Source organism: Homalodisca vitripennis, unplaced genomic scaffold (genome assembly GCF_021130785.1).
Source record: "Homalodisca vitripennis isolate AUS2020 unplaced genomic scaffold, UT_GWSS_2.1 ScUCBcl_4983;HRSCAF=11475, whole genome shotgun sequence".
Lineage (NCBI taxonomy): Eukaryota > Metazoa > Arthropoda > Insecta > Hemiptera > Cicadellidae > Homalodisca > Homalodisca vitripennis.
The window spans coordinates 17,980-35,958 of NW_025781176.1; positions in this window are offsets into that span (position 1 = coordinate 17,980).

Sequence of the window (17,979 nt, forward strand, 5' to 3'; positions counted from 1 at the left end):
AACTAGTAAGATAGTCCTTGCAAGTTTCGTGGTTTAAGTTCAATTTACCTTGAAAGTTTCATCTTATCTGTAATGTAGTATCCTACTTTTCGAGGAGTACATTCTTGAAAATCATGGTTACAACTTCCAAAAGCACTTTTTTATCTCCTTGGTAAATAGTGCAAAGAGAATATAAGAGGAATGTTGTAGTGTAGGTGGTGTTTATCCACGTAAACAATGAACCTGATATTAAGAGTGCTAAGTTGCTATTGTGGCGGTACTCCGTAAATTTGTTATTGTATATGTATATATACTGTATCACTTTATATATACTGACTACATTTTAACAATATAAAACATTGTATTTTATACCACTTCCAGTTTTAGTTCCTGAAAAAAATAAAAAAAAGAATGTAATTATGATCATATCCATATTCAAGAAGAGTACAAGGTCTTTTGGTGATACAGTATTACATACACTCACTTTAACACTGACTCCTCATTAACTGTTATAAACATATAAAAGAATTATAGGAAGATTTTATAACATCCAAAAGAAGTTTATGTTTGAGTTTACGTAAGATTACCCGATAAATGTTATATCCCGTACGAAGTTTTCAAATACAATACTCCTTAATTATGTAGTTGGGGAAAATAGATGTAATTTGGTGTTCATCTGGAATATTTTATTAAACAAGCGATTGAATTGTAATAATTTGATTGTACACAAATTGGATATGAGGTTCCTTTCGTAGTACGTAATTTATGCGTAGATCCTGAAATATTATATTGTTCTGAGAAATTAAAACAATTTTACGGCCACTATCTTGTAATAGTTCTTTTAATGTGGATGGGTAAAGAATATATCCAATAGAGTTGGAATATAGTTTTCAACTCAAAGTCTGGTTTTGAACGTTAGAAGTTGCGGCGATATCGTATTCACAACTCCCTATAAAATTCCACGTCTTGTTAAAACATTTCAACGTGGTTTTTCATTTGTTTTTATTCAAAATCTAAGCCAGTAAATCCACCCGATAATAACCAAAATGAATGTACGAAAGGACTATAGCTTCATTGGGATTGAGAAGCATGAAGGTCAATATCAGTTTATACAAGTGACACTAACGCTCAGGTAAAACCATGAACGATAGAGATATGAAATTTGGTGCATAGGTTAAGCTTGTGGCATAGAGGCCCACTTAGGTAGGATATTTCTTCTCCGACTTGAGAGATCTTCCTCATTGGTCTTTATATTTGCGAAAAGTCCCGTAAAATATTCATTTCAACAAAGATATGTCACAGAAAGCTAAGAAAATATTAGGTGACATGATATATACCTAATATATGTCTACATCCGTTTATAATCTATATAGAAACTGTTAACTGTTGCGCCCAACGATCCTTGCTATTGTTGACATATTTTCTAGACATACTGTAAAACATATATGGAGCATAATCTTAATTTCTTATGACGATATAAAAACTTCTATTAGTCATGAATTCAACTCAGTTTGAGTTAGCAAAGTGATTCGTTTTGATAGTTGCAAGTCTTAAGTCATTCGTAATATATTCATAGTTTTGATTACGTTGTAAGTTTTGCAGGTTGCCGCTCTGATGGAAATTTGTTGCAGGATGTTTTCCAGAAGTGTTTGTACACAACAGGTAATAACGCAGGGTTAATATTACGTCAATATATTCAAGATATTGGATAGCACATATTCAACAGCGTGCCGAGGCATATGACATGCTTTGTTGTCATAATTAGATTAACTTTGCTTTAATTTGACTCAGCTGTAATCAGATCTTCATAGCCTAGAACGTATATTATTACGAACGTCTGGCGGTGGCATACCAATACCAATTTGTTTATATTTCGTAGCTTTTGTACATTACAACTTTATATAATGCATTTCTTATACAAAATAACTTGTGAAAGTTTACTTTCTTAATTGTATTATTAACTGCACCGTAGAAGAATTCTTTAGCATTCGGAAAGCATTCTTTAGTTGTAATTATTTAACTTTTCTTCTAATATGTAACAGAGTTAAAGCAGCATATTACAGTACGAACTAATCTAACATGAATTTCAAGATACCCATTATTAAGCTATATAAACTATATTATGCATTCTCCGTGTGAAAACGCTTACATATTTTAATAGGTACTTATGTAATAAACAGGCAATACTAAATAGGGAGAAAATGGTGGATGATATTTTGTAGTTAGCGTCAAAAATGCACACTGTAAGCCTTAAAATTTCAAATAAAATCCTGATGATAAGCTATTCAAATAAATACCTTTTATCTAAATAAAAAAAGTTGGGAAAAGTTAGCTGACGATTCTGTGGATTCATAAAGTCTATAGTTTCAATTTAGTAAAGTTACTTTAACCAGATGTTAAAATTGCATACCATTGCACTCACTTTTTCTACATGTTTAATTATCATGCCATCAATTTCAATATTTTCAGTTACTCTCAGCTTGATCCCATGGAATGACATGGGACCCATGAACTAGATGTAGCCTATATAAGAAATGAAGTTAGGTTAGCAAAATATGTAGGCCAGTTAATCCTTAAGAACACTTACACTGTGCCAAGAGACAGATACACAGACTTGCTGTTTTACCATCCCGTCTATTATAGGATTCACTTACTTTTAGCCAATAACAGAGTTAAAGATGAATACTAAGACACAAATAAAATCAATTTGCAGTGATGTTCTCCTAGTCATTTTTAAATGCCCATGATCATATTAAATGTATAATGTATACGTATTAAGTTTTTATTGTGTGGTTAATCTTACGTAAGTTATTACAATATTATGCTAAAAAGAGTGGCGAGGAACTTCCACATTTTTCACTTCCCGTCTTCCATTTTGTCACAGCGTGAAAAATGTGTTGCTTAGTGCTCTTTGTTCTGTGGAGTGACTTCCCCTTACGTTCATTTTCACCAATCAAGACTTCATACTGTTGGAGTATTGTTTGAGATACGACATACCAAGTTGCTAATTCCAGTCTATTGTGTGACACGTTCATTGCCGCCCTTTTTAATTTTAAATTTTTTGCAATTTTAGTCTTATGGACTAGGGTTTTTGACACCTGATGAAGAGGGTAGATTTAAATTTTTGAAACGAAGTTTTAGAAAGAATGAGGGGGAATGAAAGTATCTTAATTTTGTATTGTACATAAATCTTTATAGGCCATATTATAAACTATAACCCAAACAGTCATTGAGTGAAAGTGTTATACCCTAATTACACATTTTAAAATTAGATATGATCAATAATCATTAATTAATCCTAATTCTTGGAATTTAAAGAGTAAAAAAATATTTAATATTAAATTAGATTAAAATTATAGGATTAAGAGGTGGTAATGTTAATCACAATATTTTTACTCTGTTTCCTTGTTCTGTTGTAATGTGTCACATCTCCTAAACTACTAAGTGGAGATAACTATTAGTAGAGAGCATAAGAACCGAGTGACCTGGATACAAAAGATGAGAGGAGGAAGTACGTTAGATTCAACTCCCATGGCAATACAGTAGAATGCATTACTATAACACCGAGCTTGGCTTTTCCCGGAGAGACAGTTGTGTTAGTGAGAAGTAGAACATTAATGAGAAGTATCACACCATTACTTTTGTACTCTGTTTAAGTTTCCAGCTTTAAATCATTGACCATACGTAATTGTTTTTTGCTACAATTTGCTTTCCTTAATATGAGTGGTAACGTTTGATTAAACGTGTTTTACCCTACGTAGACTTCAGGCAATACAGCCATCCCTTCCAGCAGTCCAATAAATACAACACCACAGATAGACAGCAGTGTATAATTACTGGTAATTAATAACCAGGCTTCGATAAGGTTACGTGTTTAATTTGTCTAGTGATCTTTTGGTTTCATAGGATTTTTAATGTATTTAAAAATGTCATACAGTTGTACTCAGTAATGTTTACAAATTTATTTACTCCAAATTTTTCTTGTTATCACACTGGTTACCCATAAGAGCAATGTAAAATATTAAATACCATTATGCTCTTTCATCGATCTCAATGTTGCTTATATAAAAATAAAGCTACATGCAAAACGTCAATTCTATTGGTCTGTTGGTTCTTGGTATATCATGCGGAGAGACAGAACGATAGAAACGAAGATTTTCCAAGCCCCTCTAACGACAGGCTTCGCTGACGCTCAGCCAATAAATTTATTTTCAAAGGAGTTTATTTATGTCGTAGCCGGCGAAGTATCTTGCAGTGGGTGCTGATCCAAGATGTCCGTTTAATAATGTTGCACAATGGGTATAGCGGTGATGAGGTGTGACTAATTTTGTGGAGGTGGTTATGTGAAAAGTCATGGTCAGTGACTATTCTGAAGTTGGCCTCGAGGTCTCGGAGAGGAATAGAGGAATGAGGTTCATACCTACGTTACGAGAATCAGGAGCAACTATTGACACTCATCAACATTATATGAATACCTCCCCTTACAATCGGGTATGGTTTTATCAACAGTCTTCTCGCTCAGGTGAGAAATGCTCGAGCTCAGCTCTAGTTGTTAATAGTTTGATTAGAAAGTCGATTAGATTCAGTGGCTTCTTTTAGAGCTCTTATTTCACTTCTATGAGAGTGAGTTAACTTTTAGTGTAACTTTAGGCTCTGTGCCTAATGAATGATTGTATTGATAAATGTAATTACAGCATTTTTATTGAAAATATGTACTATCAAATCAAATCATATTTTATTGCATTTTTTTACAATTTTTACATTGCATTGCACATGTCAGTAAACCATTGTAAATCATTTTGTAAATAGTTTACACATGCCAAAGTTAAGGCATTCGCACATGCATCCAAACCAACACTTCCACACATTCACCCAAGCACACTCTCACTGACTCCAGATCCTATGCCTCTCATAAATCCCAGCGGCTCATCATGAATTCATCGACAGAGTAGAACGCTCTAGACACCAATAGGAGTTTTATACGAGTTTTGAATTGGTTTTTATTGTTGGAGTTCTTTATACCTTCCGGGAGCTTATTGATTAATCTGACACCAACTTGTTGTGGCAGATGCTGCGTAAGCGTCAGCCTGTGCTGTTGGGCTCGATAGTTGTCCCTGCCTCTGGTTTCATATTGGTGAATTTCCTCACCGCAGACCATACTGCATTTTGATTTGCAATACATGATCACGTCGTATATATAAAGGCAGGGCAATGTCAGAAATTCAAGCTCCCTAAAAGATTCCCTGCATGACTCTCTGTAATTTAACTTTCCAATTATTCTGACAGCCTTTTTTTGGAGTCTAAAGACTCGCTCAAATTTGTTTTTGGCACAGCCTCCCTAAAGTCTCACTCCATACGCAAAGTGTGGGTGAATTAGGCCATAGTAGGCCATTTCTCGAACTTTAGGGGAACATAGCTTTGCTAGGTGGCGCAAGGCGAATATGCCTGCTGAAATTTTAGCACACATATTGTCGACGTGGTCATCCCAGGTCATCCTCTGTCAAGGAACAATCCTAGAAACTTTGTGGAGTATGTTTCCTCTAAAAGGACATCATCCACAAATACAGCTGGCCGCTCTGAAAGCTCATTCTGCCTAAGGCAGAAATGTACAACATTCGATTTGGATTGGTTTGTTTCCAAGTTCATTTCAGCAAAGTATTGAATGCAGGAATTGAGTTCTATGAACGTTGTGACTTCCAGTTCTTGTAATGTTTTGCTTTTAAAACAGAGAGTCGTGTCGTCAGCATACTGAACAAGTTTTCCATGCTGGATCACAGAATTCAGTCTACTGACATAAATCAGGAATAAAAGAGGCCCAAGAATAGATCCCTGAGGGACACCATGAGGCACTTTAATTTTGTTTGATGAGACGTTCGAAATCTCCACTGTCTGATCTCGCTCCTTTAAGTAGGAAGCCCCCGAACGCCACATCTCTCCAACTGGTGCAACAGTGTCTCATGATGCACACAGTCAAATGCTTTGGAAAGGTCAAGAAATATGCTAAGCACATGTTCTCGCCTCTCCAATCCATCGACAACATTGTCCAAAAGGTTATTCACGGCATCGATTGCGGATCTAATGAGTATTACTATGAGTATTTATAGTAATGGTGTGATACTTCTCATCAGTATTATAATGGAATTCAATTCTAACTAATGGCTACTCTATCCGGGAATTGTTTTGTTTCAAGTGATAGAATGTACTCTGGTTTTATTGTCGTGGAACAAACGCTTTATGTGGTACTTCCTTTATCTCATTCCTTGTATTCAGTTCACTGAGACTTTATTTTCTGAAATAGTGCACTCTCCACTTAGTTATATACGAGATGCACTAAAAAAGTAGGTTGAATAAGTCCACAATGATTTTAAAGTCAAAATAAAAAATATCTTATTTTACCAGTCGCAAAATAAGTTATTTGGACTGGTATGCCTTCTCTAAACATAACCTTGAAATCAAGAGCTTGAAGGTGACTTCCGAACCACTAGCAATGGCCGGGCAGGCGGGCTGCTTGCAAAGACAGGATTGCTCAGCGGTCACCCATCCAAGCAGCAGCCACGCTCGACGTTGCTTGATCGAGTTATCCCGTGATAACCGCCGTAGCCGCTACACTACGCAGTTGGCTAACTTAAGACAACTGCGGGAACTGATAGTAGAAAAACAATAATTAATACTCCGAAGCTTGTATTACTATTCTAGCAGAACGTATTTTATACTAGAAGTGTAAGATTTGCAATTGATTCATAACAAATGCCGCTGTACTGTAACGTATACAAACACATGGCTTGCTAAAAAAACTTTCCAACCATGTCGAATTCGAAGATATTGTAGTCTTCCTTGCACATTGTACCACTTTGGAAATTATATGTTGTGTGACCGGTAAAAAAAACAAGAAAAAAATACCATTTTTGTACAAGTTAACAAGTTTTGTACAAGTTTAATGGTGGCTTAAGAGCTGACTGTACTGGCAGACATCTTGCTTTTATCCCGGTAAGATCAATTTTAAACTTCAAGCACTTTTACCATCTTATACTTAGTCGTATAATAATAGATAATATATAAATTGAAATATGTAATCAATTCTCATTCAAACAGTACAAGAAATTACTAGTTATTTAGAAAAACCAAAAGCTTTTGTATTTCATCGTTTAAAACATTCAAACCTTATACACTTTGAAAGAAAAAGCAACATGCGTTTGAACGCGTATTCATTGTACTGTGTATTTAAAGTGAAACGTCTACAATTATTATAAAATATAACAAGGAAAAATAAAGGAAAAATTTAACATTGGTTTTGATGTTGTGTAAAACTCAATGTTGTTTCTCAAAGTCATCTGTTAAATTTTATACGGTTAAAAATATTGCCTCTCAACACTAGCCAACGATATGATTAAATTTACAATAGTCTAGAAATTACTATGTCAGATTTCACCGCGTATTCGGTGAATCAAATTATACAAACTATATCATATAATATATACCTATATCTAATATATAATGGTTTACCTTGTTTGGCTTTCAGACTTTTCGTCGTTGCTTTATTCTTAAAAAAAAACATCACAACTACCAAGGCAAAAATGTTATCGACAAAAATTTGACCAATAGCTGTATACTAACGAAATAATAATTTTATTTGTTTTACAACGCAGTGTTAAACTAACTACGAAAACCCAGAAAGAAGACAAAGCACAATTTCAAAAATGCTAGATGTTTACTCGTAGTACCTCATTAGTTCAATATTGATTTATAAATAGGCTAATTATATATAGTGTGTGTATTTAAAAGTGCATAGACAAACTATATAAATTTTAGATAAAATAAGAGGCCGCTCTCAAGTCTTTTCTCCTCGTCCTCATGGGCCACTGGCCTGTTGGAGGATTTTATCACACAGAATAACAGGGAAATTCGATACACTACATTGTGATAAAAGTGCATCCGTCACAGAATGAAACTTTAAGTCAGGCACGACTATTGTTAAGTTAGACTATGCAGCCAATTGGTTCTCCTACTAAATTATTTATTACAAACAATAATCGTCAATTTAATAATCTAATAATTATTACTACTAGTTTTAAATTAACTTTATTACTACCCAACTTATTTACGGCATGGGAGAATTTCGCAGCAATAACTGTGAATTAATGGCCTTATTATACTAATAGCCAATTTATTGTCTACATCGATGACCGCCGAATTCATTGCCTGTTATACTGAGCATAATCCAATGATTGGGATATGGCCAAACAGCTGAGTACTAAGCGGCTTAGCTATATGCTGTACAAATTCTACTGTGTCTCCAGTTGGAGCAAATTTAGTTTCTTGGTAAACGAATAAATTAAATATTGAACATTTAATTATAGAAAACATCAATATAACAGTTATTAAATTGCATCCTTTACAAAAATAATAAAGGGAAATTAAAGGGTATTCGCTGAAATCCAAGTTTATAACGAGTTTAGGTTTATTAAAACATGACTTTAACCAGCCTCTTTATTAACCAGCCTTTTTATTTAAAAATACTATGTTAAACTGTTGCTTATCTATTTACTCTGTTTAATCTTAATTATTGCATTGTATATTTATATATTAATGCATTTTAAAGAATGGAATACATTGTTACTGGTGGTTTTAATCTACTTACCATGTTTTTGAATAATTATAATTTAATATAAAAATACCGAATAACCTCGATTTTTTGTTTATGTGTTATGTATCACTTGTTTTCCATTTTAAAATGTCACAATAAAAAAAAAAATATCCTAACCGATTCAAAGCCCTTACGTAAATGAATGGAATTCCAAAACTCCAAACCGGTATTGTGGGACGTCTTCTCGAGGATTTACTCTTAGTACGCGTATAAACAAGTGCAACAGAGGCAATCTATTATTAAAGTGACGAGTATAATAAAATTCAAGGTGTGCTGGAAGGCAGTTTATAATATAGTGTAATACATGTTTTGATACAATTCTGAGTAAAATCAAGCAAAAAATTTAAAATGTTATTTATAAGTAGAGAATTTTTGGGTTTGCTCAAGAACTACATACTGTACTACTATTTTCCGACGGCTTTTAACGTAATTTAACTATTGAAAACATACGCGTTTAATTTAATGCATATCCTTTTTGAATGGCATAATCTGAAAATATGCAATGTTCACTGCATTATATGTAAACACTCTTGATTTATTTAAGAATAACAGAGTTTAAGTTTAAAGAGCAACGTTCCGGAGCTTCGGAAGCTGTAGTTGTAGAGTGAAACAGTTTTAAAAGTAACAGTGACATACAAAAACTTCTACTAAAAGTTTCATATTATTTGAATGATTAGCTCTCACAATTATAGTAAAACTTGAATTATTTTAGGCCAGATTATAAGAATACTAATTCTGTGGAATGTTACTGAAAGCTTTCAAGGTGTAATATAATTTTAATTTGCAGTAGACATGTTCGAAGGGATACAACCTTATTTCAGCCCTTTATGGATATTTTATTTTTATAAAAACCCTTAATTATTCTAATTAAGTCATGACGCTTAATATAATTTGTGTGCCAAATTTCACCTTTCAAATATATCAAGAAGTTGGAGAATTAGTGATGAGTGTAGGAGTGATAACTTTGCCTTTTATTTATAGAGATTTTTATTAATATTTTTTGTTTTTTTTTGTCTATCAGTTACTTCACCATTGATTGGCAAGCGAGTAAAGGGGAACTTAAGGATGATGTAATCATCAGAAAATAATATAAGTAAATATAAATTGTGTAAAAACTTAGAAACTCAACTTAGCGCAATGAAAACAGCTATTGAAGCGAGGGAAGAAAAATAAACGTTAAAGTAAAAAGAAGATAATTAAATTTTCTCTTGAATTGCAAATAAACTTGAGAAGCTCAGAGTGAAGAATCGTAACTGCTCTTATTATAACTTTGAACTAAGTTAATTTCATATTAAAATCTTGTTTGAATTGTAAATTTGAATAATATTTTTACAGTTTTTTAAAGTACATGAATTTTCACAACACAAAATATTATAATGTAACCGTAACCTGTATTTTTAATTTAACTGACGTATCAAATGGTTAGTTAATCTTAAACTTGTCATAATTTAAACTGAAATGACGTAATAAATAAATACAATCAATAAAGAAACTACTGTAATTTTGAGCTGTATGATATTTAACATTCATAAACTGTTTTTCACGTATCAGTTAATCATTTTATCTTTTACTTTAATGTTTTCATTTATTAAGTTTAACTACTTCTAATTTGGCACAAATATAATAACACAGTGTTGAATGTTTTAGATCATTGAGCAGATTGAGATAACATAATATTGATATAATATTTGCCCAGTATATCAAAATTGTCGATAACTACTCGGTTTTAAGACGTTGGAATTTGGATCTGAGTAAGAAATAGTGCAGTTGTCTGTGACCGTTGCAGTTTTTATCAGTACCAACGCCCTTGTACTGTATCGACTCTCTTGATTATTCTGTTTTATAAGATCCTCGCAGTGGTAAATGAGGACAAGGTGAACAAAACTTAAAAGGAGATCGGCCTCTCCGTAAAAAAATACTGTGGCAGTGTTATCAATGCATTAAAAATAAAAATAAATATAGTTTTTACTATTATATTAGGATGTATTTTTAATTTATAGAAACAAAAGCACAATTCTGAAATAAAATAAAAGTATCACTTCGTTTAATGGAAATAAACTGTCCCAAGCTGCTTCTAATTATCGACAGTATGTTATAGCAAAGGCATTTATATAAGCTAGTTCTCATATGTATATTTTTCAGGGGAAGCCAAATATTCATGTTGATGTTAATTCAGTGAGATCTCAATATTTCGTCATGATATGAAGAATAACCGGCACATGAATACGTCTATCTAATTTTTTTAACGATTGATTTTGAAATGACATATTCGGTTATTTACAAAGGTTTAATCTTGTATAATCATGAGTCATAAAGTGATGTGTCTAAAATCATAAGGATTTGGGTGTAGAATATAATTTCTGCACCATTATATGTGTATCCATAAATAATAAATTTGTTCTATTATATTTTAAACACCAAGTTCCCTTCAATTTTAAACATATATAGAAGTTTCCAAAAACAACTGATTCTAAAATTTTGAAGAAATATGCCTAAAGCACAAAGTAGGTTTGCTAATTATCGATCGCCTGGAATTATCTGGAGGATAAATGACCTTTAGGCTTGATATTTGTCGGAAATCTTCATTTATTAATAGAAAAAGATCGAGCTAGATGATCAAACATGCCACATCATGGGATTTGGCTGAGCGTTAGCGAACAGATTTTATTGGTCTTATGGGTGGCAATGATTTCAACGTGAGAATCGTAACATAAGTAAATTATTACATAAACTGAATACAATCATGTTATAGCAACACATTAGATTTTAAAATGTGGCATAATATCTCATAACAAAATAGTATTAGTGGTACGCGGTCTACCACATTACCATTTTGTTTATTTAAAAACTGCATCAAGAAATCTTACTACATATTCATGATTAAATTGGAAATATTAAGTATTATAGTTAAAAAAATGTTATATTAGAGTATAATCTAACAATAAAAACATACATTAAAGATGAATAAAAATAGTATAGTAATAAAAATCTTGATTTTAAATTTAAAAAATAAATATTTGTAAATTGCCCTATATAAAATTGTACAATACAATTTTATATAAATTGAATATACAATTGTATATAAATTATAGGTTATACGCAAAATAATGAAAACATATTATACAGTATGAGTTTGACTGAATTCTCATTTTTTAAACACACCTACCTTTATGAAGTTTGAAAACTTCCAAAATACATTTTTATGTTCTCGGTACTATATGCTATTAATTTTCATATGTGCTACATGTTCCACCCAATTTTAAATTAGAGAAGTGAGAATTTAGAACATAAAACTTATTATGTGGATGAACTTTTATCTAGAAAGTCATCCTATAAAGAAAATAATAACCTGATCAGGTAGCAACAAGTTTGGATTATAAAAAGTCAGACCACTCATCCCATAGCTGTCAGTTACAAAGGTTACCGCTCATAAATTGCATCCACTCATATGTGTTTTGTTCCATTTGCGTTTTCATCTCACATGTCACGAGTGTTCGATATTACTCTATCCTCGCTTGTATTTAAATGTCCCACTATTATAAAGGTGATTAGTCTTATCTTCAGTATGATACTATCTTGCAAATATTTACTTTCAACAACTGTTGAGAGTTAACAAAGCCTATCCCTTGAGAGTATTGAAAAAGTTCTTTTTTGTCTGTATGTTTATGCGCAAAGACCTAATATTTTGGCTAAATTTTAACTTGTATATATGCATAACCTATTTCGATGATGGTGCATGTTTCTCTATGGGATTTGACTGATGACTATGGGTTTCTTTTGTGTCTTAGGTGTAACCAAGATTGCAATGAGAAAATGTATACATACATTCATAGTGAATCACATAACTTTAACATATAGCATAGCAACCTATATGCACTAAGTATTATTCTCACATATATAATTTGAGTAGCTACGATCTAGATGTGTCCTACGATAGCTAAATTTCAGTAAAAATATTTTGAAGAAAGGAAATCCTTTAACAATTTTGTTTGTAAACTATTGTTTATACTTCTAAATTTTGTTAGCGGAATTCAAAATAAAACACAGCTTTTTGGTATGAATTTGAAATTATCAGCATTTTAATATCCACGACTGAATAAAACAATTAAAATAGAAACAAAGTTTACGAATTATACCAATTACATGGTATACTTTAAATAATAATAAAAATGTAATAAATAAAATTTCAAATTAAAAATATTAGCATAAAAAAAGGACAAAAATCTTATTTTAGAATTGTAAATGGATAGGGAATAAAAAAGGTAAATTTATATTGTAATCCAGTGGCAGGCACAACGCGCTTGGAATCTGGTCTAGACCTGACTTGATGGCAGTGAATGCTAAACAATAGTTTACAGTGGACTCAATCTTTTGTTAGGGGGCGAACCTGCGTTGAGAGAGATTTAAACAGGCCTGCAGGAACAGGAGCGTAGTCGGTGCAGGCCGAGAAACCACGCTCTGCTACCATTCCGAGTTGAGAAGCGATAGAGTAAAGTCTTTTTAGTGCGAGTTTAAAACTAGTGTCGGGCGTAGGATCCGTCGGTATAAATTATTTTAATACCGAACTCCAAGACCTTCACGACCAAAGAGCTAAGTACTTTTGACTGAATTATTAAAATTTTCTAAATTTGAAATTTGCAAAATTAAGAAGTGAATTAATTTGAAATTGGAATTGAAACTTTGAAATTAACGATCCAATTCTGTTGAGTGAGGACTATAATACATATAAATTGTAAAGGAGTAATTTATTTAAAGTCGAAATTACATTGAAATTAAAGGGATTGTAGTAAAAATTAAGAGCTGCAGGTGCTGCACCATATCCTGTAGGAACTTGTGAAAAATTCCTGTTGAGAACTGTTTAGTTTGTTTGAGAATTTTATTTGAAAGAAGTTTATAATTATTATTTTATTAGTTTTGAGAAGAAGCCTATTAATTTATTTCATTCAAATTTATTCAAGAATATTATTTTACTTTATATTTTATACACACGTATTTAGAGGACAGTGAGCCCATATTAAATCGAAAGTGCCATGCCAAAGGAAGTAGTAATTTTAACCTGTTGTTCAAAACATTGATTTGGTGGAATACAAGGTTAATAATTGACATTTGAATTGATTTAATAAACCTGAATAAAAAAAACGGGTGCAGTTTTAATTTCCACCAGTATCTACTTAAATCTTATGTGTTCGAGACTATTTAGGGTCATCATAATAAAAACAAAAAATTTTGTATATTAACATTCAGTATACAAATAAGTGCGCCACTCTGCTGGTATTCTGGTGAACCTTAATAAAATTGAACTTAGTGGTTGTAAATTAATAAGTGGCTTGGATACTGGAAAATTATAAAGTGTTTAATATTAAACTTTTAAAATGGCACTTAAGGTGGACTTGTTAACCAAGGAGGAATTGGACTATGAAATTATGTTAAGAGGTGTGGAAGTGTCTCCTAGTCTTAAGGTGATAGATTTAAGGAAAAAGTTACGGCAGTTAATAAGTCTTGATGTAAATAGTAATTATTTGAACCTGAGTGGAAAGGTCGTTTTCAAGGAGGAATGGGATAAAATTAAGTTATAAACCCAACTATTAGGAACTAGACTGGAGGAATCCATTGAAAAGGGACTAAAATTGGACATAGTTAGGTGTGAAACAAAAATAAATCATTGGCAGCGCCGTCTGACTAACTTAAGTAAATTGTTTAAAATCGAAGAGAAGGATATAGCTAAACATGTTGAAAACCGGAATAGTATATTAAGTGAATTGTTGTTAAAAATAAAAAACCTTAAAATTGACAAGGAAACATCTGATAGCTTGGTGCGCAAGTTATCTGATTCCAATCTGGAAATAGAAGGTGAGCTGGAAGAGGCTGGTAAACCGGAAGTGAAAGATAAGTCTGGTCTAAATATGAGAGATGATGTGTTTGTTTCGGGACGGCCACATTTAAGTTATAATAAACTACCGAACCCCATTGAGCGTTATTTGAAGGAGTTAAAAATCTGCGATGGATTAAATGTTCAAGAATTATTAGAATTCTTTAAAATAATCTTGAAACTTAAAAAGGAAACTAAATGTACGGAAGAGGATATTATGGAGATTGCGATTTCACATAGTCAGGGAGCTCTTTTGTCGAAACTATTGAAAATAAAACAGGACAATGTCACGGTCAAATTAATGCTTGAAATATTATTGAATTATTTCGTACCATATCATCAGCGTGAACTTTTGAAATTTAAAAAGGTGCACCGTCCCCAAAGATATAATGAAAGCTTATCCAACTACATTATAGACATTAAGGAATCAGTAGAAGTACTTTGTTGTAATATAAATGAAAGGGATGTTGTGGAATTAATTAAGGTGGGAATTAATCCTGAAACCAGAAATAAACTAGTGTTTATGGGAAATCCGAGCACATATTCCGAACTGGATGAGATGTGTATAAGGGCGAATAATGTAGGTTATGCTGACAACGTGAGGAAAACAGGGAATAATTTGAATGTGAATAGGAAGTATAATGTACCGGTTAACAGGATCAGGGCGAGGCAAGAAACAATAACTTGTTATAAATGTAATAGACCTGGTCATTATGCTTATCAGTGCCGGGAGCTAAACAGGAAACCTGTTGTAAACCAGCGGAGACCTATTGTAAACCACACTCCAGCTATTAACCCCAAAAATGTAGGTCTTGATGTACAGGAGTCAAAAAACTCGTTAGTAGGGAAAGTTCGAACAATGAGTTAAGGAAGGGCGAACTTTCCCGGTTACCTAAAATTGTGTCCAACAAAAATTCACATGAATTATCTGCTAAATTAAATCATACTTGGCAAAAGAAAAATTCGGAAAATATCAGTTCATTGCCCAGCTTAGAAATAGATTTTGGCAAGAATATATCATTAAATGTATTATTAGATACTGGTAGTAGTATAAATATAATAAGTGATAAACTGCATAAACTATTATTCGAGAATAAGATTGTAAAGTGTTACCAGTTATCTAACCTGACATGTATGAGTGCTGAAAATAAAAAAATGTTCGTAATCGGCAGTGTAAATATAAAAATTAAAATAGACATGTTCACCTGGAAAGTGGAATTTCTTATAGTGAAGGACTTAGCCCAAAAGGCAATTTTAGGAGCGAACTTTATAAAACATTCTGGTTTGTTAATAGACTTGAAAAATAATTGTCGATTTGACTTTAATGTAGAGAAGTATATAAAATTTGTGCAAAGTATTACAGTAGCGTGTATGAACACCAATCACACTTATAAAATAGGATGCGAAGAGGCCAGTAATGAAATAATAAAAATTATAAAGGAATTTCCAACGGTATTTACCGACAAAATTGGTAAAACTCTAGATTATGAGTATAAATTAAAAGTTAAAGATCATGAACCCGTAAAAACTTAGACCATATCCATTGAATCCACCTAAACAATCAACAATAAAAAAAAATTATTGACGAATTATTGGAACAGGACATTATTCAACCAAGTGTGAGTCAGTACTCGAGTCCAGCCTTTTTAGTAGGTAAGGAAGATGGAAAATCGGAAAGATTAATAGTTACTTACAAGGAGTTAAACAAGAAGTTGGAAGGAGTGAGTTATCCTATAGGCGACATGCACGAACTATATTACCATTTGAAGGGAAACAATTATTACTCAGTAATAGACTTAACCAAAAGTTTTTATCAAATAAGTTTAGCGAAGGAAAGCCAGGAGTTAACTACGTTCTCGGTACCTTTCGGAAGTTACAGCTTTAAAAGAATTCCTTTTGGATTATTAATTGGAAGTGGGGTCTTGTCGTCATTTATGAATAAAATCTTAGGAGAATTGAGATTTACTTGCACTCTCGCCTTTTTGGACGATATTATTGTGTATTCGAAGACATTGGAGGAACATTATATGCATTTGAAACAAGTGTTAGAGTGTTTAAAGAAAAATAATCTTACTGTGAATCCGGAGAAAGTAAAATTTTGTTATAATGAAATTAAATTTCTGGGACATTTGGTTTCCAAAGACACTATAAGAATGGACCCTGACCGTACACGGACGTTATTAGAATCTCCGAGACCCCGGGACAAGAAGGGTATTGCGAGGTTCATAGGGATGACTAGTTATTTCTCTAAGTTTATTCCAAATTATGCGGAAATAGCTCATCCACTCAATGAAATGAGGAAGAAGTCGCCCAAATTTATGTGGGACCAAAAATGTCAGGAATCGTTCGATAAACTGAAACGAGCGGTTACCCGTCCCCCCGTGTTAACCATCCCTGACTTCAACAAGGAGTTCACAGTCCAATGCGACGCGAGTGATAAGGCCCTCGGTTCCTGTTTATTACAGGAAGCGGATAATGGACATTTAAAACCGGTGGCCTATTATTCGAGGAAATTTAATGAAAGTGAGGTGAAACTTACTATCTATCAAAAGGAAGCTTTGGCAGTAGTCTGTTCAATAAATAAGTTCCGTAATTTCTTAGAAATGAGACCATTCAACTTAGTGACCGACAACTCAGCATTGGCTTGGGTATTGTCCCACTTTCGTAAGTTAGGAAAATTAGGGCGCTGGGTGGAGGTTATATTGTCTGCACCATTTAAAATTTCGCATGTTAAAGGTAATCATAACCCAGTAGCGGACTATTTATCTAGATTATTTCAAGATAGTGAAGTTGACAACAATGTGTTACATGAACTAGAAAAATTAGTGAATAAGGACAAGATGAACGATAAAAATGAACAATTAAACTGTAAATAATAAGGACTTAGTAATAAGAGAGGAAACAGTGTCTATAAATAGTATAGGTACGATGCCTTTTAGCTTTATGGACTTAAAAACGCATCAGAAGCAGGATGTAAATATAACTAAAATTATGGAGGGTGTATTGAACTATACCAATAGTGATGTTTACAGTGTGGAAAAAAGGGGTGTTTTTTATGTGAACAATAAAAACAATTCTAAAAGGATCTATTTACCTGAGCACTTATTCAAGGTTGTATACGAGTATTATCACAACTCGTACGCGATTACGGAAGTACATAAAGCAGTTGAAAGAGCCGAGAGCCAAAACCATTTCTCCCGCCGAGTAGTGCTTCTTGTTACGCTTGATGTCAAGAATGCCTTCAACTCGGCGAGATGGGTCGATATGTTGGATGCACTTCGTGACACCTTCCGAATTCCAACGTATCTGTTGCGGCTCATCGAGGACTACCTCCGTTCTAGGCGTCTGATATATGACACTCGAGACGGAGCGCGGACGGTGGAAGTCACCTCTGGTGCCGCGCAGGGTTCAATACTCGGCCCGGATCTCTGGAATATCGCTTATGACAGCCTCCTGAGATCCGAGATGCCAGAGGAAACCGTCTTGG